The sequence below is a fragment of the Oncorhynchus nerka genome, linkage group LG27 (assembly GCF_034236695.1).
Source record: "Oncorhynchus nerka isolate Pitt River linkage group LG27, Oner_Uvic_2.0, whole genome shotgun sequence".
NCBI classification, from domain to species: Eukaryota; Metazoa; Chordata; class Actinopteri; order Salmoniformes; family Salmonidae; genus Oncorhynchus; species Oncorhynchus nerka.
Genome location: NC_088422.1, coordinates 87,097,337 through 87,124,297, shown reverse-complemented (window position 1 = coordinate 87,124,297; position 26,961 = coordinate 87,097,337).

Genomic DNA, 26,961 nt, shown 5'->3' with positions numbered 1-26,961 from the left:
GCACGCCATATCTGGTCCCCACAGGCCCCATGGTGTCATGCCAGACTCCTTCCCCCTGAATTAGAGCATCATAAAGTGGTTCCCCTCCCTCCCACAGAGTGCTGATGTTTCGGCCAGAACACGGAACAAAGGGGAAAAGTCTGATGGTTTTTTCTACAATTTATTACCCTTTTTGCTTCCTCTGTTTTCTTTCTCTCCTGTCTGTCTGTCTGTCTGTCTGTCTGTCTGTCTGTCTGTCTGTCTGTCTGTCTGTCTGTCTGTCTGTCTGTCTGTCTGTCTGTCTGTCTGTCTGTCTGTCTCTCTCTCTGTCTGTCTGTCTGTCTGTCTGTCTGTCTGTCTGTCTGTCTGTCTGTCTGTCTGTCTGTCTGTCTGTCTGTCTGTCTGTCTGTCTGTCTGTCTGTCTGTCTGTCTGTCTGTCTGTCTGTCGCTGTCTGTCTGTCTGTCTGTCTGGTCTGGTCTGGCCTGGTCTGTCTGTCTGTCTGTCTGTCTCTGTCTCTGTCTGTCTGTCTGTCTGTCTGTCTGTCTGTCTGTCTGTCTGTCTGTCTGTCTGTCTGTCTGTCTGTCTGTCTGTCTGTCTGTCTGGTCTGGTCTGGTCTGGCCTGGCCTGGCCTGGCCTGTCTGTCTGTCTGTCTCTGTCTCTGTCTTTATCTTTATCTTTCTGTCTCTGTCTTTATCTTTATCTTTCTGTCTCTCTCGCTCCGTCTCTCTAAGTACCATCAATGTCCTTGGTACAAACAGTGCAACACAGAGATAAAACCTGGGTTTTTAGATCATATTTGGATCATTCCAAATCTCTGTGTTGTGTCAAAGCAGGACACGTCCTCAACTTGACAAATGTTGAGGCACACAAACACACATAGACACTCACACACATATACAGTAAGCTCTTTGTATAATTCATTCTGACGAAATGACCACAGCATCTGAATAATCAAATTATCAAGTTCAGTGTGTGTCTGTGCCTGTGTGTGTGTGTCAGAAAGCAATGTGGCTAACGTTGTTTGGGCCTGATCAGTGGAAAGACTGACTGTTGGAAAGGCTGACCCAAGGCATGCCTCAGCACCTTAGTACCCACCACAGACAGTACCACAGACACACACACAGAACACACTAGAACCATGGCCAGATAACTGGAACCAAACTACACACACACACAACCCCTCTCTCTCTGTCTCTCTCACCATGCTTCACCATAATCACACACACCCTCTCTCTCTGTCTCTCTCACCATGCTTCACCATAATCACACACACCCTCTCTCTGTCTCTCTCACCATGCTTCACCATAATCATACACACCCTCTCTCTGTCTCTCTCACCATGCTTCACCATAATCACACACACCCTCTCTCTCTGTCTCTCTCACCATGCTTCGCCATAATCACACACCCTCTCTCTCTGTCTCTCTCACCATTCTTCACCATAATCACACACCCTCTCTCTGTCTCTCTCACCATGCTTCGCCATAATCACACACACACCCTCTCTCTCTGTCTCTCTCACCATGCTTCACCATAATCACACACACACCCTCTCTCTCTGTCTCTCTCACCATGCTTCACCATAATCACACACACCCTCTTTCTCTCTCACCATGCTTCACCATAATCACACACCCTCTCTCTCTCTCGCTCTCTCTCTCTGTCTCTCTCACCATGCTTCACCATAATCACACACCCTCTCTCTGTCTCTCTCACCATGCTTCATCATAATCACACACACCCCTCTCTCTCTGTCTCTCTCACCATGATTCACCATAATCACACACACACCCTCTCTCTCTGTCTCTCTCACCATGCTTCACCATAATCACACACACCCTCTTTCTCTCTCACCATGCTTCACCATAATCACACACCCTCTCTCTCTCTCGCTCTCTCTCTCTGTCTCTCTCACCATGCTTCACCATAATCACACACACCCTCTCTCTCTCTGTCTCCCTCACCATGCTTCATCATAATCACACACACCCTCTCTCTGTCTGTCTGTCTGTCTCCCTCACCATGCTTCACCATAATCAGGCGAAGGCACTGGACCACGACCACACTCTGCTAAAACACAGATGGTTTATCCATAACACACCAAAACACACACACACACACACATACACACAATCCAATCACACAAACACACATTCCCTGTAACACACTATGACCGTAAAAAGTAATTTCCTAACTCATTAAAGCGATTGAGTAGTGGATACTCAAACATATCCAACTGCCCGTAGAACACAAATCATATACACTATACAGTGGCAAGAAAAAGCATGCGAACCCTTTGGAATTATTTCTGCATAAATTGACCCTAAAATTGGATCTGACTTTCATCTAAGTCACAACAATATACAAAAAAATACAACACTTAACACAATAACACAACACTTATTGTATTTGTCTTGTATATATTGAATACATAATTTAAAGATTCACAGTGTAGGTTATTAATTACTTCCCCAAAAGCTAACTGGAGTTAGGAGTCCGCTAACCTGGAGTCAAATCAATGAGAAGAGATTGGAGATGTTGGTGAGAGCTGCCCTGCACTTTCAAAAATCTCACAAAATGTGAGTTTTTTTGTTTACAAGAAGCATTTCCTGATGTGAACCATGCCTCGGACAAAAGAGATCTCAGAAGACATAAGATTAAGAATAGTTGACTTGCACAGAGCTGGAAAGGGTTATAAAAGAATCTCTAAAAGCCATGATGTCCATCAGTCCTCAGTAAGACAAATTGTCTATAAATGGAGAAAGTTCAGCACTGTTGCTACTCTCCCTAAGAGTGGCCGTCCTGCAAAGATGACTGCAAGAGCACAGCGCAGAATGATCAATGAGGTTAATAAGACTTGTGTAGGCTGAAGACTTACAGACATCTCTGGAACATGCTAACATCTCTGACGAGTCTACGATACGTAAAACACTAAACAAGAATGGTGTTCATGGGAGGACACCACGGAAGAAGCCACTGCTGTCCAAAAAAAAAAAACATTGCTGCACATCTGAAGTTTGCAAAAGATCCCCTGGATGTTTCACAGCGCTTCTGGCAAAATATTCAGTGGACAGATGAAACTACAGTTAATTAAGTTGTTTGGAAGGAGAAAAAAAGGCTCATCACACCAACAGCAAAACCACATCCCAACAGTAAAGTATGGTGGAGGGAGCATCATGGTTTGGGGCTGCTTTGCTGCCTCAGGGCCTGGATAGCTTGCCATCAGACAGAAAAATGAATTCCCACGTTTATCAAGACATTTTGCAGGAGAATGTAAGGCTATATGTCCGCCAATTGAAGCTCAGCAGAAGTTGGGTGATGCAACAGGACAACGACCCAAAACACAACAAAATCAACAAACACAATCATCTCCTTTGTCTTGATCACATTGAGGGAGAGGTTGTTGTCCTGGCACCACACGGCCAGGTCTCTGTCGGTGATCAGGGCTACCACTCATCGGCAAACTTAATGATGGTGTTGGAGTCGTGCCTGGCTGTGCAGTCATGAGTGAAAAGGGAGTACAGGAGGGGGCTGGGCACGCATCCCTGAGGGGCCCCTGTGTTGAGGATCAGCGTGTCGGATGTGTTCTTACCTACCCTTACCACCTGAGGGCGGCTCGTCAGGAAGTCCAGGATCCAGTTGCAGAGTGAGGTGTTTAGTCCCAGGGTCCTTAGCTTATTGAGAAGCTTTGAGGGCACTATGGTGTTGAATGCCAAGCTGTAGTCAATGAATAGAATTCTCACATAGGTGTTTCTTTTGTCCAGGTGGGAAAGGGCAGTTTGGAGTGAAATAGAGATTGCATCATCTGTTAATCTGTTGGCGCGGTATGCAAATTGGAGTGGGTCTAGGGTTTCTGGGATGATGATGATGTGAGCCATGACCAGCCTTTCAAAGCACTTCATGGCTACAGACGTGAGTGCTACGGGTCGGTAGTCATTTAGGCAGGTTACCTTAGTGTTCTTGGGCACAGGTACTATGGTGGTCTGCTTAAAACATTTTGGTATTACAGACTCGGACAGGGAGAGGTTGAATATGTTAGTGAAGACACTTGCCAGTTGGTCAGCGCATGCTCGGAGTACACGTCCTGGTAATCATTCTGGCCCTGCGGCCTTAAAGCTCTTACTCACATCGGCTGCGGAGAGCGTGATCACACTGTCTTCCGGAACAGCTGGTGCTCTCATGCATGTTTCACTGCCATTTGCCTCGAAGCGAGCATAGTTTAGCTCCTCTGGTAGGCTCGTGTCACTGGGCAGCTCTTGGCTGTGCTTCCCTTTGTATGCTGTAATAGTTTGCAAGCCCTGCCACATCCGACGAGCGTCAGAGCATCAGAGTGTAGTACGATCAGAGTGTAGTATGATTCGATCTTAGTCCTGTTTGATGTTTTTCCTGTTTGATGTGTTCTGCTTATCTAAAGTTATTGAGTTTTTACAAGTTATGAATATATAATATTTAATCATATTTTCCTACAAGTTTTGTAGGAAAACCCTCAAACGGATCACTAATACCTTTGACCTTACACAGTTAGTTAAAGGGCCAACCAGGGTGACTTGTTGCTCTAAAACACAGATTGATTTGGTGTTCAGTAATAAACCAGAGAGAGTGACTAAATCATTCAATATGGTTACTGGGCTATCTGATCATAATCTGATACTTATAGCCAGAAAGCTGTCTAAGAGCAGGTTTAACCTCTCTACTGTTAGAAAGCCGGATCAACTAAGAATACCTAAGAGTGAATTAAACTATTTTGAAAACACAATTAAGGGAAGTAACTAGAATGATCTCTTGTCCTATACAGACGTGGAAGCTGATAGTCAGGTTTTTCTATCCACAATCCAGACGACAATAAATGGTTTCCTAAAGAAAAGAAAATCCAAACCTGGTCAAAAGAGCCTCTTCCTTGGCTAAATGGAGAAATCTGGAAATTGATGAAAGAATGAGATTATGCTCTAAAAATAGCCTCAAGATCCAAATTAGAGCATGACAGACGAAAGTTTACCATGTTGAGAAATAAGGTGATGAAAGAAATCAGACAGGCCAAGGCAAACTTTTTTATTAACATAATTGGTGAAGCAAAGGGAAATTCTAAACTGATCTGGGAGAATCTAAAAACGTTAACAGGGAAAGACCATAGTAACACTGCAAAAAGACTAGAAATCATGGTGAATATCAATCTAACACAGGATGCAGTCGAAATAGTAATAGCCTTCAATTCCTACTTTATTGACTCTGTCAGGGTACTGACACAGAACCCCTCCACTGGTTTATTGGGCTCAGTGCTAGTGAATGACACTCAACCTGTCTTCATCATAAGGGAGGTTTCTGAGTCAAAGGTGAACAAGGTGATTAGCTCACTAAAGAACTCTAAAGCCAAAGATGTGTTTGGGCTGGACTCTACCTTTCTTAAAAACTACATAGAGTCACTCATTGGCCCCATTACTAAGGTCACCAACACATCTATTGGTCTCAGCCATAATAACGGCCATCTTTAAATCGGGCGACCCTGCTGACGTGAGTAACTACAGGCCCATCAGTATACTACCTGTGGTGTCAAAGGTTGTTGAAAAGTGTGTAGCAGAACAACTGATTGCACACCTCAACAACAGGGGGCGTTGTTGGGGCTGTGTTTCTGGGCCTAAGGAAGGCTTTTGATAGTGTTAACCATGAGATTCTCATCACAACATTGTCCAAGTTGGACTTTTCCCCGATGCCTTGAGATGGATGAAATCATACCTTGAAGGCAGAACTCAGTGTGTCAGAGTGAGCAATGAGCTATCGCCCACTCTTAGCTATGATGTGGGCATGCCCCAAGGGTCAATACTGGGGCCCCTCCTGTTCAGCCTGTACATTAATGATCTGCCTTCTGTCTGTACTGGGTCTGAAGTTCAAATGTATGCAGATGATACAGTGATATATGTGCATGCAAAGAGCAAACAACAACCTGCACAAGACCTCACTACTGTAATGGTCCAGGTTACAAAGTGACTCAGTGACTCGTGTTTGCATATCAATGTGAAAAAAACGTTTTGCATGTTCTTCACAAAGAGGGCAACAAATGCTACTGAGCCAGATGTCAGGGGAGAAGCTCCAGGTGGTATCTGATTTTAAGTACCTTGGCATCATACTTGATTCCAACCTCTCTTTTAAAAAGCATGTGAAAAAGGTCATTCAGATAACCAAATTCAACCTAGCTCATTTCCGGTTTATACTCAATTGTTTGACTACAGAGGTAGCCAAACTGTACTTCAAATCTATGATACTCCCCCACTTAACATACTGCTTGACTAGTTGGGCCCAAGCTTGCTGTGCAACATTAAAACCTATTCAGTCTGTCTACAAACAGGCTCTCAAAGTGCTTGATAGGAAGCCCAATAGCCACCATCACTGTTACATCATGAGCTCCTGAGTTGGGAAAATCTTGTGCAATACACCGACGCATGTCTTGTATTCAAGATCCTAAATGGCCTGGCTCCCCCTCCACTCAATATTTTTGTTAAACAGAAAACCCAAACATATGGCAGCAGATCCACAAGGTCTGCCATGAGAGGTGACTGTGTAGTTCCCTTAAGGATAAGCACCTTCAGTAAATCCGCTTTCTCTGTGAGAGCTTCCCATGTCTGGAATACACTGCCATCAGACACACATAACTGCACCACATATCACACTTTCACAAAATGCTTGAAGACATGGCTAAAGGTCAATCAGATTTGTGATCATGGTCCCTAGCTGTGTATTGCCACTTTCCATGTTGTCTGTTGTCTGTAGCTTGTGAGGTGTGGAAACACTTTGTTGCTTTTATGAATCTTGTCTTGCTGCTTTTTGTTCTATGTTGCTCTGTCTGTATGCTATGTCTTGCTTGTCCTTTTTTTGCTCTGTCTGTATGCTATGTCTTGCTTGTCCTATGTTGCTCTGCGTGTGCTCACTGCTCAATGATTGTCTACATTGTAATTGGCTAAAACCGGCACTTTTACTGAAACGTTGATTAATGTGCACTGTCCCTGTAAAAATAAAATAAACTCAAACTCAAACTCAAATCTAACATGTATTAAATAAGTTGTTCTTACTTGATTCTATTATATTTGATGTATTTACTAAAGTAGTAGTCAGACACATAGATTTTCTTCTGTAAACAACTCTTGATTTATCTGTGTTGTGCTGAATTTTTTGCAAGTTATGAAATCTTAATAATAATGACATGTGGCTCTGTTTTTACACAAAATACCCCATAATGACAAGTGTATTAAAAATGAAATACAGAAATGTGTCATTTCCATACAGTACTAGTCAAACGTTTAGACACACCTACTCATTCCAGTTTTTCTTTATTTTTACTATTTTCTACATTGTAGAACAATAGTGAAGACATCAAAACTATGAAATAACACGCAGGGAATGTAGTAACCAAGATATCAAGTAGCCACCCTTTGCATTGATGACAGTTTTGCACACTCTTGGCATTTTCTCAACCAGCTTTATGAGGTAGTCACCTGGAATGCATTTCAATTAACAGGTGTGCCTTGTTAAAAGTGGAATTTCTTCTTTCCTTCCTAATGCGTTTGAGCCAATCAGTTGGGTTGTGACAAGGTAGGAGTGGTAAATAGAAGATATATTTGGTAAAAGACCAAGTCCATATTATTGGAAGAACAGCTCAAATAAGCAAAGAGAAATGACAGTCCAACACATTGACCCTGTACCGGTACCCCTTGTATATAGCCTCGCTATTTTTATTTTACTACTACTCTTTAATTGTTTGTTACTTTTATTTCTTATTCATATTTTTTTGGTCTTTTATTATTTATATATTTTTTATTTAGATATATTTTTTAACTGCATTGTTGGATAGGGTTTATAAGTTCGGTGCATGTGACAAATCAAATTTGCATGTGAAGCTCAGTCAATACAGATACATTTGAATGTTTCTTCAGTGCAGTCACAAAAACTATCAAGCGCTATGATAAAACTGGATCTCATGAGGACAGTCACAGGAAATGAAGACCCAGAGTTACCTCTGCTGCAGAGGTTATGTTCATTGGAATTAATTAAGCACCTCAGATTGCAGCCAAATATCTGTTCAAAGGAGACTGTGTGAATCAGGCCTTCATGGTGGAATTGCTGCAAAGAAACCACTACTAAAGGACACCAATAAGACAAGACTTGCTTTGGCCAAGAAAAACAACCAATGGACATTAGACTGGTGGAATTCTGTCCTTTGTTCTGATGAGTCCAAATTTGTGATTTTTGGTTCCAACTGGCATGTCTTTGTGAGACGCAGAGCAGGTGAACAGATGATCTCTGCATATGTGGTTCCCACCGTAAAGCATGGATGAGGAGGTGTGATGGTGCTTTGCTGGTGACACTGTGATTTATTTAGAATTCAAGGCACACTTAACCAGCATGGATGGCTACCACAGCACTCTGCAGCGACACGCCATCCCATCTGGTTTGCGCTTAGTGGGACTATATCAGATGACCTGGCCTCCACAGATAAAATCCCATTTTATTGGTCACATACACATGGTTAGCAGATGGTAATGCGAGTGTAGCGAAATGCTTGTGCTTCTAGTTCCGACAGTGCAGTAATTTCTAACAAGTAATCTAACAATTTCCCAAGAACTACCTAATGCACACAAATCAGAAGGGGTGAATGAGAATGTGTTTATATAAATGTATGGATGAGCAATGGCCGAGCGGCATAGGCAAGGTGCAATAGATGGTATAAAATACAGTATATACCTATGATATTTTTATTTTTATTTTATTTCACCTTTATTTAACCAGGTAGGCTAGTTGAGAACAAGTTCTCATTTGCAACTGCGACCTGGTAAAGATAAAGCAAAGCAGTTTGACACAAACAACAACACAGAGTTACACGTGGAATAAACATAACATACAGTCAATAATACAGAAGAAAAAAAGAAAACAAAAAGTCTATATACAGTGAGTGCAAATGAGGTAAGATAAAGGATTTAAGGCAATAAATAGGCCACGGTAGCGAAGTAATTACAATATAGCAATTAAACACAGGAATGGTAGATGTGCAGAAAATTAATGTGCAAGTAGAGATACTGGGGTGCAAAGGAGCAAGATAAATAAATAAATACAGTATGGGGATGAGGTAGTTGGATGGGCTGTTTACAGATGGGCTATGTGCAGGGATCTGTGAGCTGCTCTGACAGCTGGGGCTTAAAGCTAGTGAGGGAGATATGAGTCTCCAGCTTCAGTGATTTTTGCATTTCATTCCAGTCATTGGCAGCAGAGAACTGGAAGGAAAGGTGGCCAAAGGAGGAATTGGCTTTGGGGGTGACCAGTGAGAAAAACCTTCTGGAGCGCGTGCTATGAGTGGGTGCTACTATGGTGATCAGTGAGCTGAGATAAGGCGGGGCTTTACCTAGCAGAGACTTGTAGATGACCTGGAGCCAATCAAAAGCCTTGGCCAAGTCGATGAATACGGCAGTTATGATATAATTTAGGACCTTGAGCGTGGCTGAGGTGTACCCATGACCAGCTCTGAAACCAGATTGCATAGTGGAGAAGGTACGTGGGATTCTAATCTGTTTGTTAACTTGGCTTTCGAAGATCTTAGAAAGGCAGGGTAGGATAGATATAGGTCTGAGTAATGTAGTAATGTAAGAAATGTAAACATTAATTAAGTGGCATTATTTAAAGTGGCATTGTTTAAAGTGACTAGTGATCCATTTATTATTAAAGTGTTGAGTGATTGGGTCTCAATGTAGAAAGCAGCCTCTCTGAGTTAGTCATCGCTGTTTAGCAGTCTGATGGCCTTGAGATAGAAGCTGCTTTTCAGTCTCTCGGTCCCAGCTTTGATCCATCTGTACTGACCTCGCCTTCTGGATAGTAGCGGTGTGAACAGGCAGTGGCTTGGGTGGTTGTTGTCCTTGATGATCTTTTTGGCCTTACTGTGACATAAGGTGCTGTAGGTGACATGGAGGGCAGGTAGTTTGCCACTGGTGATGCGTTGTGCAGACCGCTTGTTTGATTGCCTTGTGGAGGGAATCACTACACTGTTTTTATTCAGCCCTTTTCCCAGACCTCTTTCCATGGTTAAATGTGGTGGTTCGTGCTTTCAGTTTTGAGCGAATGCCGCCATCCATCCACGGTTTCTTGTTAGGGTATGTTTTAATAGTCACAGTGGGTACAACATCTCCAATTCACTTCTTTATAATCTCACTCACCAAGTCAGCGTATAGATCATTGTTGTTATCTGAGGCTGACCGGAACATATCCCTGTCTGCGTGATCAAAACAATTTTGAAGCGTGGATTCCGATTGGTCAGACCAGCGTTGAATGGTTCTAGTCACTGGTACATCCTGTTTGATTTTCTTCCTATAAGACGGTAGGAGCAAGATGGCGTCATGGTCGGATTAACTGAAGGGCGGGGGGCTTTGTATGCATCACGGAAGGCAGAGTAGCAGTGATCGAGTATATTACCTCAAATTCTCTTGGGTAATATGGCCGGCATTTGATTGTAAGGAATTCTAGGTTGGGTGAGCAGAAGGACTTGAGTTCATGTATGTTGATATGATTACACCATGAGTCGTTAATCATGAAGCATACACCCCTGCCCTTCCTCCTCCCAGAGAGGTGTTTATCTCTGTAGGCGCGATGCATGGAGAAGCCCGGTGGCTGAACTGATTCCGACAACATGTCCCAAGAGAGCCATGTTTTCGTGAAACTGTGTGACAATGTGACAATCTCTGATGTCTCTCTGGAAGGCAACCCTTGCTCAAATTTCATCTACCTTGTTGTCAAGAGACTGGACATTGGCGAATAGTATACTCGGGAGCGATGGGCGATGTGCACGTCTACAGAGCGTGACCAGAAGGCCGCTCCGTCTACCCCTTCTGCAGTGCGTTGTTTTGGGTTCATTCTGGGATTAGATCCATTGACCTGTGTGGTGGTCCCAACAGAGGATCCGCTTTGGTAAAGTTGTATTCCTGCTCGTAATGTTGGGAAGTTTACGTCGCTCTTAAAACCAATAGTTATTCCCGGTTGTATGTAATAAGACTTAAGATTTCCTGTGGTAACAATGTAATAAATAATACAGAGGGGAAAAAATCCTGCATAGTTTCCTAAAGACTCAAAGCGAGGCGACCATCTCTGTCGGTGCCATTTTGAATAATAAATCACCCGACCTCAACCCAATTGAGATGGTTTGGGATGACTTGGACCGTAGAGTGAAGGGAAAGCAGCCAACTAGTGCTCAGCATATGTGGGAACTTCTTTAAGACTCCTCGTGAAGCTGGTTGAGAGAATGCCAAGAGTGTGCAAAGTTTTCGTCAAGGCAAAGGTTGGGTACTTTGAAGAATCTAGATTTGATTAACACTTTTTGGGTTACTACATGATTCCATATGTGTTATTTCATATTTTTGATATCTTCACTATTATAGAAAATAGGAAAAATAAAGAAAAACCCTTGAATTCACCCCCCTGAGTCAATACATCACCTTTGGCAGTGATACATCTGGAAATCTTTCTGGGTAAGTCTTTAAGAGCTTTGCACACCTGGATTGTAAAATATTTGCACATTATTCTTTTTTTAATTCTTCAAGCTCAAATTGGTTATTGATCATTGCTACACAGATTTTCTCGACAATTTAAGTCAGAACTGTAGCTAGGTCACCCAGGAACGTTCAATGTTGTCTTAGTAAACAACAGTGTATGTTTGGTCTTGTGTTTTAGGTTATTGTCAAGCCGAATGATGGATTTGTCTCCCAGTGTCTGTTAGAAAGCAGACTGAACCAGGTTTTTCCTCCAGGATTTTGCATGTAACATTTTTAAAGTTACCATTGCGAAATCCCTGAGTGGTTTCCTTCCTCTCTGGCAGCTGAGTCAGGCAGGACACCTGTATCTTTGTAGTGACTGGGTGTATTGATACACCATCCAAAGTGTAATTAATAACTTCACCATGTTCAAAGGGATATTCAGTGTCAAATTTGTATTTACCCATCTACCCTGGTCTTTGTGGTTGAATCTGTGTTTGAAATTCATTGCTCGACTCAGGAACCTCATAGATAACTACAGTGCCTTGCGAAAGTATTCGGCCCCCTTGAACTTTGCGACCTTTTGCCACATTTCAGGCTTCAAACATAAAGATATAAAACTGTATTTTTTTTGTGAAGAATCAACAACAAGTGGGACACAATCATGAAGTGGAACGACATTTATTGGATATTTCAAACTTTTTTAACAAATCAAAAACGGAAAAATTGGGCGTGCAAAATTATTCAGCCCCCTTAAGTTAATACTTTGTAGCGCCACCTTTTGCTGTGATTACAGCTGTAAGTCGCTTGGGGTATGTCTCTATCAGTTTTGCACATCGAGAGACTGAACTTTTTTCCCATTCCTCCTTGCAAAACAGCTCGAGCTCAGTGAGGTTGGATGGAGAGCATTTGTGAACAGCAGTTTTCAGTTCTTTCCACAGATTCTCGATTGGATTCAGGTCTGGACTTTGACTTGGCCATTCTAACACCTGGATATGTTTATTTTTGAACCATTCCATTGTAGATTTTGCTTTATGTTTTGGATCGTTGTCTTGTTGGAAGACAAATTTCCGTCCCAGTCTCAGGTCTTTTGCAGACTCCATCAGGTTTTCTTCCAGAATGGTCCTGTATTTGGCTCCATCCATCTTCCCATCAATTTTAACCATCTTCCCTGTCCCTGCTGAAGAAAAGCAGGCCCAAACCATGATGCTGCCACCACCATGTTTGACAGTGGGGATGGTGTGTTCAGGGTGATGAGCTGTGTTGCTTTTACGCCAAACATAACGTTTTGCATTGTTGCCAAAAAGTTCAATTTTGGTTTCATCTGACCAGAGCACCTTCTTCCACATGTTTGGTGTGTCTCCCATGTGGCTTGTGGCAAACTTTAAACGACACTTTTTATGGATATCTTTAGTTTAGTTTAGTTTAGTTTATTTTTACAGGGACAGTGCACATTAATCAACGTTTCAGTAAAAGTGCCGGTTTTAGCCAGCCGGCTAATTTTCAACCGCAGTCCCTGGGCAGGTTATTAAAAACAATTACAATATAGACAATAGCACCATAGAACAAGCAAGACATAGCAACATAGGACAAGCAAGACATAGCATACAGACAGAGCAACATAGAACAAAAAGCAGCAAAACAAAATTCATAAAAGCAACAAAGTGTTTCCACACCTCACAAGCTACAGACAACAGACAACATGGAAAGCGGCAACACACAGCTAGGGACCATGTTCACAAATCTGATTGACCTTTAGCCAGGTCTTCAAGCATTTTGTGAAAGTGTGATATGTGGTGCAGTTATGTGTGTCTGATGGCAGTGTATTCCAGACATGGGAAGCTCTCACAGAGAATGCAGATTTACTAAAGGTGCTTTTCCTTAGGGGAACTATACAGTCACCTCTCATGGCAGACCTTGTGGATCTGCTGCCATATGTCTGGGTTTTCTGTTTAACAAAAATATTGAGTGGAGGGGGAGCCAGGCCATTAAGGATCTTGAATACAAGACATGCGTCGGTGTATTGCACAAGATTTTCCCAACTCAAGAGCTCATGCTTTCTAGGGATGTGACAATGATGATGGCTATTGGGCTTCCTATCAAGCACTTTGAGAGCCTGTTTGTAGACAGACTGAATAGGTTTTAATGTTGTACAGCAAGCTTGGGCCCAACTAGTCAAGCAGTATGTTAAGTGGGGGAGTATCATAGATTTGAAGTACAGTTTTGCTACCTCTGTAGTCAAACAATTTCGTATAAATCGGAAATTAGCTAGATTGAATTTAGTTATTTGAATTACCTTTTTCACATGCTTTTTAAAAGAGAGGTTGGAATCAAGTATGATGCCAAGGTACTTAAAATCGGATACCACCTGGAGCTTCTCCCCTGACACATAGACATCTGGCTCAGTAGCATCTGTTGCCCTCTTTGTGAAGAACATGCAAACAGTTTTTTTCACATTGAGATGCAAACACGAGTCACTGAGCCACTTTGTAACCTGGACCATTACAGTAGTGAGTTCTTGTGCAGCTTGTTGTTTGCTCTTTGCATGCACATATATCACTGTATCATCTGCATACATTTGAACTTCAGACCCAGTACAGACAGAAGGCAGATCATTAATGTACAGGCTGAACAGGAGGGGCCCCAGTATTGACCCTTGGGGCACGCCCACATCATAGCTACGAGTGGGCGACAGCTCATTGCTCACTCTGACACACTGAGTTCTGCCTTGAAGGTATGATTTCATCCATCTCAAGGCATCAGGGGAAAAGTTGAACTTGGACAATTTTGTGATGAGAATCTCATGGTTAACAGTATCAAAAGCCTTCCTTAGGTCCAGAAACACAGCCCCAACAGCACCCCCTTTGTCCATCTTGGACTTCACATTTTCCAGAAGAAAGCAGTTGGCCGTTTCTGTGGAGTGTTTCGCTCTGAAGCCAAACTGCATGGAGTGTAATGTGAAGGGGCTGTTGTTGAGGTGGGCAATCAGTTGTTCTGCTACACACTTTTCAACAACCTTTGACACCACAGGTAGTATACTAATGGGCCTGTAGTTACTCACATCAGCAGGGTCGCCTGATTTAAAGATGGCCGTTATTATGGCCGACTTAAATACCCTTGGAAACACACCGAGACCAATAGATGTGTTGGTGACCTTAGTAATGGGGCCAATGAGTGACTCTTTGTAGTTTTTAAGAAAGGTAGAGTCCATCCCAAACACATCTTTGGCTTTAGAGTTCTTTGGTGAGCTAATCACCTTGTTCACCTTTGACTCAGAAACCTCCCTTATGATGAAGACAGGTTGAGTGTCATTCACTAGCACTGAGCCCAATAAATCAGTGGAGGGGTTCTGTGTCAGTACCCTGACAGAGTCAATAAAGTAGGAATTGAAGGCTGTTGCTATTTCAACTGCATCCTGTGTTAGATTGTTATTCACCATGATTTCTAGTCTTTTTGCAGTGTTACTATGGTCTTTCCCTGTTAACTTTTTTAGATTCTCCCATATCAATTTAGAATTTCCCTTTGCTTCACCAATTATGTTAATAAAAAAGTTTGCCTTGGCCTGTCTGATTTCTTTTATCACCTTAATTCTCAACATGGTAAACCTACGTCTGTCATGCTCTAATTTAGATTTTAGGGCTATTTTTAGAGCATAATCTCGTTCTTTCATCAATTTCCAGATTTCTCCATTTAGCCAAGGAAGAGTGCTCTTTTGGCCAGGTTTGGATTTGATTTTCTTTAGGAAGCCATTTATTGTAGTCTGGATTGTGGATAGAAAAACCTGACTATCAGCTTCCACGTCTGTATAGGACAAGAGATCATTCCAGTTTATTCCCTTAATTGCTTTTTCAAAATAGTTTAATTCACTCTTAGGTATTCTGAGTTGATCCGGCTTTCTAGCAGTAGAGAGGTTAAACCTGCTCTTAGACAGCTTTCTGGCTATAAGTGTCAGATTATGATCAGACAGCCCAGTAACCATATTGAATGATTTAGTCACTCTCTGGTTTATTACTGAACACCAAATCAATCTGTGTTTTAGAGCAACAAGTCAACCTGGTTGGCCCTTTAACTAGCTGTGTAAGGTCAAAGGTATTAGTGATCCGTTTGAGCGTTTTCCTACAACACTTGTCTTCATAATTAATGTTAAAATCTCCCATTAAGATGACCTCTTTCCCAAAATCACATTCCCTAAGCATGGTATTAAACTGATCAAAAAACACACTTTTGGTGGAAGGTGGCCTATACATTCCAATGAGGGTAAAAGACATTTGGGGAGACAGTGTAACGTTCAGGCCGATACATTCTAGTTCATTATCACATGACCACTCAATTTGTTTACATCGGATATGTTCTTTAATGTAAATCATCACACCCCCTCCTCTTCCTTCAATCCTGTCTCTCCTGAAAACATTGTAGCCAGGCACAATCAAAGCAGCATATGGAGAGTGTTTATGGAGCCATGTCTCTGAGAGGCAGAGAAAGTCAAGGTTGGAGTCTGTGAGTAGATGTTGAATTTGATCACTTTTTGGAATGACACTACGAATGTTCAAGTGCCCCCCTAGTAGTCCCTTGGGCTTAGCTCGTGGGTCCCAGATGACTCGAGAGTGATTGACACATTGAAAAAAGTTAAATTTTCTGTGTTTTCTGACGGCTGGGTTTAGGCCGTTTTGTTTCGTTTTGATTAGGGGCAGTTCGGTAGCGCAATTAACAATCCCTCCCGCCTGCACTGGATGCGGGGAACTATTTAAAATAGCTTGCGTACCAGAAGCAGAGTCAGGGATCGCATATAGCGACTCTGGTATGTTTGAAGAGTCAAAATCTATCCTGGAGCCGGGTGAGTCGAGAGAAACCATAGGACCATAGCACTCACCCACTTCCACAGCTGCAACGACCAGTGGACGAGGCCATCCACCGCTCTCCACTCCGGTGCGTATCACTGGCTCGGTGATATTGGGCCCAGGATTGAGTTGTACATCCCCGGAGAGCAGGAGGGTAGTGAACAGGTAGTTTAACAGTTTCCGATAAATGTTGGACTTGTGTTTGTTACGCCTAAGCTGTTCAGTAGAATAAGGAGCGAGGTAGACTTGGCCATTATTCAGAACATTATGGTATGCTGTGTACTGTCTGCTCCCGTGGAACGGTGAACCAATGTGTTTGGTGTTGATATTCTCCGGTAGTAGACTGATTGTGTCATCCCAGCAAGGACCCACTGAGATTATCAGTAGAGCAGCTACATAACTGACAATCATGGCAGAGTACTGGAGATAAAACACATAATTGCGCTTTAACTCTTTGCATGAGTTACTTAGCTGGGGTCGGCTTACACCTGATGGTTTAGATAAAATTACAGCATTCGAATGAGAAGCGGCACCTGCCGCACCACCCTGTCTTCCGTCCGCCATTTTCCGTGTGTGCGTCAATGCGCGCAGTTGCCTGTAATTTCCCAGCGGCATTCCCAGTTGCCCAGCGGCAAGGAAGATCATCCATCCGGCAAGGAAGTCATTTTAAGAAATGGCTTTCTTCTTGCCACTCTTCCATAAAGGCCAGATTTGTGCAATATACGACTGATTGTTGTCCTATGGACAGAGTCTCCCACCTCAGCTGTAGATCTCTGCAGTTCATCCAGAGTGATCATGGGCCTCTTGGCTGCATCTCTGATCAGTTTTCTCCTTGTATGAGCTGAAAGTTTAGAGGGACGGCCAGGTCTTGGTAGATTTGCAGTGGTCTGATACTCCTTCCATTTCAATATTATCGCTTGCACAGTGCTCCTTGGGATGTTTAAAGCTTGGGAAATCTTTTTGTATCCAAATCCGGCTTTAAACTTCTTCACAACAGTATCTCGGACCTGCCTGGTGTGTTCCTTGTTCTTCATGATGCTCTCTGCGCTTTTAACGGACCTCTGAGACTATCACAGTGCAGGTGCATTTATACGGAGACTTGATTACACACAGGTGGATTGTATTTATCATCATTAGTCATTTAGGTCAACATTGGATCATTCAGAGATCCTCACTGAACTTCTGGAGAGAGTTTGCTGCACTGAAAGTAAAGGGGCTGAATAATTTTGCACGCCCAATTTTCAGTTTTTGATTTGTTAAAAAAGTTTGAAATATCCAATAAATGTCGTTCCACTTCATGATTGTGTCCCACTTGTTGTTGATTCTTCACAAAAAAATACAGTTTTATATCTTTATGTTTGAAGCCTGAAATGTGGCAAAAGGTCGCAAAGTTCAAGGGGGCCGAATACTTTCGCAAGGCACTGTATATGTGTAGGGTATAAAGATTAGGTAGTCATAAAAAAACACTTTGCAACTTATTATGTAACTCGCTAAGCACATTTTTACTCCTGAATGTATGTAGGTTTGCCATAGCAAAGGGGTTGAATACTTGTTGGCTCAAGACATTTGTTTTTCATTTTTTATTAATTTGTAAAAATGTCTAGATACATACTTTCTGATGCACTGTACTTCTTCAAAACGAGCTAACCACTGTAGTTAGTAATGACATTATACATCACAATGGATTAGCTAGTTTCCATGAAATAGCTTCCTGTGTTTGCTGCTGAGTGCAGTGTCTTTAGTTCGCTAGCTGTGTTGTGCTAGCTAGTGAATATGCTAACGTTAGCTGGCTAGCTAAACATTTGGATATGGGCTGGCACTGACAGTTTGTGATTATGGAGATTTAATTCAATTGTTTGTTCATCATCTTGCTGGGTAGTTATCTAGCTGTGGCCATCTGGCTAGTATCAACAAGGGTTTTCCACAAAATTGCAACATTAGCACAGATAGTGTGGTATCTAGACCATAAGCAATACGCATGGATATTGCCAAGCAACGCTACTGCCACCTTCTGCCTAGGAGTGTTTATAAAGGCTGATTGGCTGACGACTTCCCAGGTCTCTGCTGTGTGAAAACAAAAGAGATCGACTGCCAACATCCTGTTCAGAGGCGTTAAGTACTGTCAGCAAGCAAACATTTGACAATCCTACCGGTGTGTCTGAGCTTTAATGCTTACAGCTCTACTTCCAGTTACTGCTAGAGGAATGAGCACTGTGCTCAACAATGCCTGCTAAAGTGGGTTCAATTACATATCGTCAAATACATGAAACAATGTTAAACATTGACACGCCCACTACAAATGACTAATCAGTACTTCTTACTACTTACACTTAAACAAAATGTTTATGAAGGTTAATAATTCAAGTAGAAGGGAACCTACATTTTTATGTTCACTACGACAAAAAATTATGTTCAAGTAACTTCAATCATCATAGTTCAGAAAACATAATGACATTTAGTGCCAAAAAGTTTGTAAAACACAAAACAGTATTTAAAACTTAAAAGATAACCATATAAGGTGGTGATGTCACTTTATTACTTAAGTACGAACACTAGGCAATGGATGTCAACCAATATATTGAGTTAGCAGAACTACAATAGTACTTTTCACAGTGTAGTGGCCAAAATAATTCAGGCAGTCTGAGAACTAGAGACCTTTCTTCAGTCTGGAGGGGAGAGAGGCAGAGAGAGAGAGATAGAGAGGGGAGAGAGGGAGAAAGACATATTGAGGAGAAACGAGTGAGAGAGAAAGATGGAGGGAGAGAGGGAAAGAGAAAGATGTAGGGGTAGAGATGCAGAGAGAGAGAAAAATGCCGGGGAGAGACAAAGTGAAAGAGAGAGCGAGGGAGAGAAAGATAATTATATATGTTTTCTTTACACTGAATACTGCTGTAACCTCATTTGAGTTGGCAGCACATCCACTCACAATGAGCTCTAGGTAAACAAACAGGTGAACACACAATAACTAAGGGAGGGAAACAACTCCCACTTCAAGCAACAATCTCTGCTTTGCAAAGAAAGAACATCGAGGCAATGACGCAAATAAACTCAAGGGCAGCATAAAAGTAATCACTTTTGCTGTATGTCATGGACTTTTCTTCCCTTCTCCCTCCCTGCACTTCCCTCCTCTCCCTGCACTTCCCTCCTCTCCCTCTACCCCTCCTCCATGCCCTCCTCTACTCTCTCCATCCTCAAAGGCCAGTATGGTTTGTATCAGTCCCAGCTGTCCCAACCGTCCCCCTAGGCCCTCCAGTGTTGTATTGTTGTGGGATGACAGCACCGCCACCCCAGCCGCAGTACTTCTCAGAAGGAGCTACAAAAACTCTATGACATCAGAATTCCAGAGCTCCTCCCCTGGCATCTGTCTGGCACATGTTAGCATGGTTCCCTGTTTTGTCATGACACCATCATGCCAACAGTGGAATAGAATGGCCTGATTATGATAGAACTGGAAAGTTTTATTCTATTCACACACACACACACACACACACACACACACACGTATCTGCAGATACTATCTCTCTCTAGTCTAAGTGCCTCAGACCCCAGGGGATTAGCGTTGACTTAATAGAGGATGGCTCATTCTTTGTTGACTCTGGTTAAGTAGGGCCCGTAACACATCTCATCACCTCTCCCTGCCTAAGGACAAACTGACTCAATGGTGTAGTACAACAGTGTGTCAAGTGTACTTAAATGTCTCTGTTAATGAACAATACAGACAGTCAGTCTGAAAACAAATGTACAATCTAACTGAAGGACATAACAGTGCTGACTAACGGATAAAAGCAGTGGGGTGCAGTCTGATCACGTCTGGCCAGAATATCAACCGCCATTTTCTGTTAACTTCCCCACGATTCTACATGTTGGATCTGGAAATGAGTGTTTCTCTCTGCCCCCAGACAAAATCTGTCGAATTGCAGGAAATTAGCTTTAAAACTGCACTTTTTTCTCTCTGCCCCAAGGCAAAATCTGTAGAATTGCAGGAAATTAGCTTTAAAACTGCACTTTTTTCTCCCTGCCCCAAGGCAAAATCTGTAGAATTGCAGGAAATTAGCTTTAAAACTGCACTTTTTTTTATCTCTGCACCCAAGATAAAAAGTTCTGTCTGCGCGTTTTATCTACTGTAACTAGTATGTGATCAAAGTACAACACAGCCGATTCCTTAAGTGAAGCAAAACACATTCAACAGAATCATCTCTCAGTGTTTTGAATAACGCAAGCAATATCTCTCTCTTTCATTCACAACTCGAATCCACTCAAAGAAATCAATTAAAAACTTAACACAGAGAGTAAACTAATCTTTCATAATTGCAACTTCTCTCCTCGGATGGTTCAGAGTGCAAAGGTGAACTAAAGCTGTTTGTTAGAAGACAGTGTTTGCATCGCTGTTGGCTTGGGGGCCATCTAACCAATTAGAGCACAAATACATGGAGTAATTGAATTAGAGCTGAATGCCTGTACGCCGACGCTGGTTTAATTAGATGTGATCCTCATTCAGTTGGTTAGTGGAGCTGGGCTGGAGAAGTAGGACCGTAAAACCAGGGTCAGTGAGGATCATTTGTACCCTTCATGGGATTCAGAATGGCTTGGAATCCATCCCAAATGGAACCCTACTTCCTATATGATGGACTACTACTCCCTTATGGGCCCTCGTCAAAAGTAGTGCACTATAAAGGAAGTGCCATTTGGGACGGAATCCCATGGAAGTACAAATGATCCTCACTAACACTATCAGTACAGAGAGGGAGAGTGGAAATTGAGAGAGGGAGGAATGGGGAGAGAAAGAGAGAGAGAGAGGCTCCCATGGAAGTACAAATGAGAGTATCACGATCGTTTAGAGATGGATTGGACCAAGGTGCAGTGTGGTAGGCGTACATTTTACTTTTATTAAATGATACCGATAAAAATACAAAATACAAAAACAAACAACGCTACTTGCAATGCAGAAAGCAACTACACACAAGCAAGATCCCACAACTAAAGGTGGGAAAAAGGCTGCCTAAGTATGATCCCCAATCAGAGACAACGATAGACAGCTGCCTCTGATTGGGAACCATACCCGGCCAACAAAGAAATAGAAAAACTAAAATGCCCACCCAAATCACACCCCGACCTAACCAAATAGAGAAATAAAAAGTCTCTCTAAGGTCAGGGCGTGACAGAGAGAGAGAGAAAAGGATGAGTGGGAGGGAGAGAGTGTTGAGGAGAAGGGGAAGTGGAGCATAGGACAATTGAGAGAGATAAATAAATCTAGACAGTTTGAAGGATGAGAAGAGGGATAAAAGGAGAGACAGAGAGAAAAGTGAAAGAGAACAGAGGAGGAAGAAAGAGGAGGAATTGGATGGAGATGAGCTTATTGACTGTTATGCAGAGCATGTTCAGAATGTCCCCTTGGCCACCTTGCTGTGACGTTGGCATTTAGGTGGCAGACTGGGCAGAAGGAGGGAGAGAGGGAGAGACAGGGAGAGAAAGAGAGAGAGAGCAGACCCCCTAACACTCCCTCACTACCTGCTCTACTCTGCAATCCTAGAGCGCTTAAAATGCTTTAAACAAGCTAGTTTTGGTAAACAGCTAGTTTTGGTAAACAGCTAGTTTTGGTAAACAGCTTGTTTTGGTAGACAGTTGAGGGAGGTGGCTGGTGTAAAACAAGATTATATTTTGAGTTATGAGGCATTTATACAATTTATATTATACAAGAATCAATGGCTATGTTGGGGCTAGCCCTGAATACTGCCCCTTCTGGAGGAATTCGGCACCCATATAAAACATGATACATTTTTGTCAAAGGTTGCTAATATATGCAAATAAAAATTATTATCGAATAGGAAACACTCTAAAGCTTCTAAAACCGTTTAAATTTTGTCTCTATGTAAAGCAGAAGTCTCAGGGCATGCATTCTCCCAAAGTCTCTCTTGTAATGAAAAAAGTTGCCACCACTTCAACGTCATCGTATACACACTTCCCAAGCAGTTATAACCATGGAAACAGTTTCTACGTCTTCAACGATTGCTGTAGACCTTTATAACATGTTAAGGCTTAATTATAAACATAGTTTGACAAGTTTACTCGAAATATAATGTATACTTTCGACGTTTTGGTGCGCATCCACTTGAAATTTGCATACATTTTGACCGAAAAGTGTCTAGTTTGAGAACGGAAAGACACAGACTTGAAAACTGAACGCTAACTTGGTGAGTATTAACCCTTCCAGGTCTTCTGAAGGAAGAACAGCCATGGTAAGGGAATATTTATGTCTTCATTTTGGGTTTCTGTCGACTCCAAGATAGAGGAGTCAGTATGCTAAATGGGAGCGCCGACTCCCTATTATAGCCTAGTGAACGCCAAATGTAACGTTAAAAATAATTGTAACATAGCGATTGCATTTAGAAGAAGTTTATCTTGCCATACATATGTAAAACATGCATATTTAGTCAAAGTTTATGATGTGTATTCCTTGTTAGCTGACGTTATCTGCCGGAGCTATTTTATTTCTCCTGACATTGCAGTAGCATTTTTGAACGATGCATAATTGTAAACAGAGATTTATGGATATATATTGCATATTATTGAAAAAAAAAAATGAATGTACTGTGTAACATGTTATATTACTGTCATCTGATGAAGATTTCAAAAGGTTAGTGAAATGATTTTTCTTTTAATCCTGCGTTTGTTGATTGCATATTTTTTCCTACTTGGCTATGCTAATGAGGTATGTATGCAGTGGTGGTTGGACATAAATATGTGCTATGTTTTCGCCGTAAAACATTTTAGAAATCTGACTTGCTGGGTAGATAAATAACTTCTTTATCTTTCATTTGAGCCATTTTTCAAGTGATTCTGTGGAGGTTAAATATTTTTAGGATTATTTCTTGCGTTCCCTGCGCCACATTACAGCTCAGGGGGGATGGGGGGTGATCCCAAAGGGGATCATGTATCCCCATCACGTTAAAACGTGTCAAAATGGATGTACTAATGGTTGTTTGTTTAAACAGCCTGAAGTCCAACCAGTCTTACTGAATAGGCTCTAGTAAATTTCATGTTGGACAATTCCATAGTCATGATCATACACCTTTTAAATGTAGTGTACCCACATCTAGTGACTTCAGGTGAAGGGTACAAAAGGTAGTGAGATAGATACCCCCTGTTGAAAGCTCCTGTAGGTTATTACATATGTAGTCGTACTTCAACTCACACACACAAAACACGTACCCACATGCACGCAACACACACTAAACACTCAGTTTATATTCATTCGTACTTCAACTCACACACACAAAACACGTACCCACATGCACGCAACACACACTAAACACTCAGTTTATATGCATTCGTACTTCAACTCACACACACAAAACACGTACACACACATGCACGCAACACACACTACACACCCAGTTTATATGCATTCATACTTCAACTCACACACACAAAACACGTACACACACATGCACGCAACACACACTAAACACTCAGTTTATATGCATTCGTAGTTCAACTCACACACACAAAACACGTACACACACATGCACGCAACACACACTAAACACTCAGTTTATATGCATTCACTTCAACACATGCACATTGACACACACCTATACCGTCCATAACAGAGGCTACATTCAGCTGTGAGAACGAAGGCCAGGAGGAACACACTGTGTGCCAGACCTGCAGCACTGCAACGCTAATTATGTGTCTGCTGGCGCTTGTTAATTACAACATCAATAATGGACAGAGGTGTTGCTTCGTTCAGTTCATTAACAGTGTAACAAGTGTGAGCATTTAAAGACAATTTATACTTGATCTGGAAATGTGGTCCGGAGCCTCGGGAAGAAGAGTGTGATGCAATTGTGGAGCATCCGGAGGCTCGGGAAGAAGGGTGTGATGCAATTGTGGAGCATTCGGAGGCTCGGGAAGAAGGGTGTGATGCAATTGTGGAGCATCCGGAGGCTCAGGAAGAAGGGTGTGATGCAATTGTGGAGCATCCGGAGGCTCAGGAAGAAGGGTGCGATGCAATTGTGGAGCATCCGGAGGCTCAGGAAGAAGGGTGCGATGCAATTGTGGAGCATCCGGAGGCTCAGGAAGAAGGGTGTGATGCAATTGTGGAGCATCCGGAGGCTCGGGAAGAAGGGTGCGATGCAATTGTGGAGCATCCGGAGGCTCAGGAAGAAGGGTGTGATGCAATTGTGGAGCATCCGGAGGCTCAGGAAGAAGGGTGTGATGCAATTGTGGAGCATCCGGAGGCTTGGAAGCTCCATACCGCCGTGCGCCTCCCAATTTGTTTAACAATGCGGTGAGCTCCATATAGCTTCGTATAGCTCCGGATTGACATGATTGGTTGACGGTAGGCGGGGGCGGGAGGTCCTGTATAAACACAAACTCATTTCCTTGACAACTTCCTTCACAACAGCTCTGCTCAGCGAAGCACAATAAGTATGAATGCTCTAAATTCTGCAGAGGCCACATCGCAGTAAATGCTGTATGCCACTGCAGATGTCCGAATGACCATGCAGAGCCTTTTAGTCAGTGAAAATCCTCAACGCATAAGAAAGGATAGCATTGCACTCCAAAGAGAGAGAGAGATTTGGCACTTGTTTTGGCATTGTTAACATGTTTCCCATGCCAATAAAGCCCCTTGAATTGAAATGAAGTGAGAGAGAGAGAGAGAGAGAGAGAGAGAGAGAGAGAGAGAGAGAGAGAGAGAGAGGGAAAGAGAGAGAGAGAGAGAGAGAGAGAGACACGTGATAACTTCCAGCAGCTCCCTCCCGTTGAGCCACCCATATACACACACACACACACACACACACACACATACACACACACACACACACACACAAAACTTGGTCTGACAGTAGCACAGCACCAAAGACGACTGCAATTTTAATCGCTATCATAAGATGCTTTTTGCTCACTCGCACCACAGATATAGATACTGTAGAAGGGATTCAATCTGACTGGGTCCAGGAAAAGAGGGGAGTCAGTGTCGTAACTGTGCAATGTAATCAACTTTAGTATACTGAACAAAAATATAAACACATTTCAATTAACTGAAATAAAATATCCCAGAAATGTTCCATTTGCACAAAAAGCATATTTCTCTCAAATGTTGTGCACAAATGTATTTACATCTCTGTTAGTGAGCATTTCTCCTTCGCCAAGATAATCCATCCACCTGACAGGTGTGGCGTATCAATAAGATGATTAAACAGCATGATCATTACACAGTTACACCTTGGTGGGGACAATAAAAAGCCACTCTAAAATATTAATTTCTCTACCATACCATACAATGTCGTTTTAGAGAATTTGGCTGTATGTCCAACCAGCTTCACAGCCATTGACCACGTGTAACAACGCTAGCCCAGGACCTCCACATCCGGCTTCTTCACCTGCAGGATTGTCTGAGACCAGCCACCCGGACAGCTGAGGAAACTGTGGGTTTGCACAACAGAATCATTTCTTTACAAACTGTCAGAAACCGTCTCAGGGAAGTTAATCTGCGTGCTCGTCATCTTCACCAGGGTCTTGAAACCAGTTTGGAATTGTAAACCCACTTCAGTGGGCAAATGCTCACCTTCGATGGCCACTGGCAGGCTGGAGAAGTGTGCTCTTCACGGATGAATCCCGGTTTCCACTGTACCGGGCAGATGGCAGATAGCGAGGGGGTTGTTGATGTCAATGTTGTGAACATTGTGCCCCATGGTGGCGGTGGGGTTATGGTATGGGGAGGCATAAGCTATGGACAATTGCATTTTATCAATGGCAATTCGAATGCACAGAGATTCTGAAGCTCATTGACGTGCCATTCATCCACTGCCATCACCTCATGTTTCAGCATGATAATGAACGGGCCCATGTCGCAGGGATTTGTACACAATTCCTGGAAGCTGAAAATATCTCAGTTCTTCCATGGCCTGCATACTCACCAGACATGTCACCCCCCACTGAGAATGTTTGAGATGCTCTGGATCTACGTGTATGATAGCGTGTTCCAGTTCCAAACTTCACACAGCCATTGAAGAGGAGTGGGACAACATTCCACAGGCCACAACAACAGCCTGATCAACTGCATCTGGTCACACCATGTCACGGGCGTCCTCCTCTTCATCTGAAGAGGAGAGGCGAGAAGGATCGGAGGACCAAAATGCGGCGTGGTATGTGTTCATGATGAATTTTAATAAAGAAAACACTGAACACTGAAACACACTATACGAAACAATAAACAAATAACGACCGTGAAGCTAAATGAGAACTGTGCTGAAACAAGCAACTAACATAGACAATCACCCACAAACAAACAGTGCAACCCAGGCTACCTAAGTATGATTCTCAATCAGAGACAACTAATGACACCTGCCTCTGATTGAGAACCATACTAGGCCGAAACATACAATTCCCCAAATCATAGAAAAACAAACATAGACTGCCCACAACAACTCACGCCCTGACCATACTAACTAAATACAAAACAAAGGAAATAAAGGTCAGAACGTGACACACCAGATACTGACTGGTTTCCTGATCCACACCCCTACTTTTTAAAGGTATCTGTGACCAACAGACGCATATCTGTATTTACAGTCATGTGAAATCTATAGATTAGGGCCTAATGAATGATACTGGATGATACTGTGATACTGGATGATAC